Below are 1,648 nucleotides of genomic sequence, written 5' to 3'. Positions count from 1 at the left end.
TATACTTGGCGCCTTCTGTACAATCGACTTGGTGTGCTCCATCTATTTAATATGCACATAAAAATGTGCTTGCACTCAGTAGTTGGTCGAGAATATGGATGTACGTTTAGACCACACAAGTTCGAGTCCTACTGACGCGAATTTGAGTACATTTTTTTTAAAATGGCTCTACGCATCCTGGTCTTGTTGGTACAGAGACCGGAAGTTGTAATATGGACTGCGCCAATTGGTGCATGTGGGCTACAGATACAATCTGTGTTGTCATGGATCATCACGGGTAAATGTAGGAAGCAATCTCCAGTGCAAGAAAATGGATTGAGTCAATTAGTGGGTATGTGTACAACTAACTGTTTTTTTGGCAGTTAATGCCTCTTGAAAATGTTTATTTTACTCCCTCAAACTACTCCGTTTGTTCACTTAATCTCCTTAACAACCAGGTCACTTCACTCCCCCAATGAAATTTGCCTATTAATTTTTGTTTCTCCTTATGCAAATCGTGTTTTAAGTTGAATTTTACGGGATGAGAGATGACAGCATACCTGATATTACAAAATATTTCAAGAACTAAATCAAAATTAGCGTAGGCTTGGTGTACCTGAGATCAGTTTAACTCCTAAATATGAAAATGTATGCAGATAACTATGAAAAGCTATGAGATCTGGATACGAAACACAACAACATCGCAACCAATTTGGTGCATCACCCAAAATCACATGAGAAGAAACCGGAAGGTCCGATTGAATATAATCAAAGAGTTCATGGGAGCACTTATGCGGTGACCAGTGCGTGGCAGAAGGGGACATCCTCTGCGACGCCTTCACCACCGTGCTCTCCATCATCTCTACTGTTTGGGAATGCAGTAAGGGGGAAGAGAAAGCTTCGGCAGTTGCGTCTGTGAGGCGCTATTGGACTCTTGTGGCTACTCGGTGTCTTGGTGCGTGTATGAGAGTGCAAGCGCTTTGAAATGGTCGACCGAAGAGACGAGATATGGTTGGATCTACCAAATGATTAAGCTATATAGAAATTTTAAATTTAAGAACATCTGGAGTAACAATAAACTAAATTAAAATGAACAATAGTATCTAAGAAGATCTATATGTCGCTGTAACTCTCGTCCTCTCCGTTGAATAAGATCTAAACTAACCATGCGATGCCTTTGGCGTTCATGTATACTCGGCCAAACACCTTCCGTCCATCCATGTTCTCTTCCCGTCAGTAAGGATGAGGGACTTAGAAGGTCTGAATTCTCGATGCCTCCCATGCCTAAATCGATAGTTTTGTGTGCTGTCCTTGCTAGGATGGCCATCTATTCATTCGCACATGGTGAAGCAAATGCAAGTTATCCCTTGCAGCAACCAGAGCAAGTTTCTAATTAGTGGCTCCAGGCAGGTGCAATTGTGTAGGCCGGTCTATGCAAGTAGAGAAGATATATATAGACATAGTACAGATTGCACGGTGTATGCACGTTTCGACTGCAGCCTGTTGTAGGAGTATTTGGCAAGAAATTAGCGAAGCTATTTATGTACGACGAAATTCTCTTACATACTTGTGCTTATTTATGTACGATGAAATTCTCTTACATACTTGTGCTTGTGCACCAATATAGTATATACAACAGCTAGATCGGTAGATAGATGTTCTTTGTCCA

This window comes from Phragmites australis, chromosome 12, assembly GCF_958298935.1.
Source record: "Phragmites australis chromosome 12, lpPhrAust1.1, whole genome shotgun sequence".
Lineage (NCBI taxonomy): Eukaryota > Viridiplantae > Streptophyta > Magnoliopsida > Poales > Poaceae > Phragmites > Phragmites australis.
The sequence above is the reverse complement of the archived record's forward strand: the minus strand, read 5'-3'. Positions refer to the sequence as shown.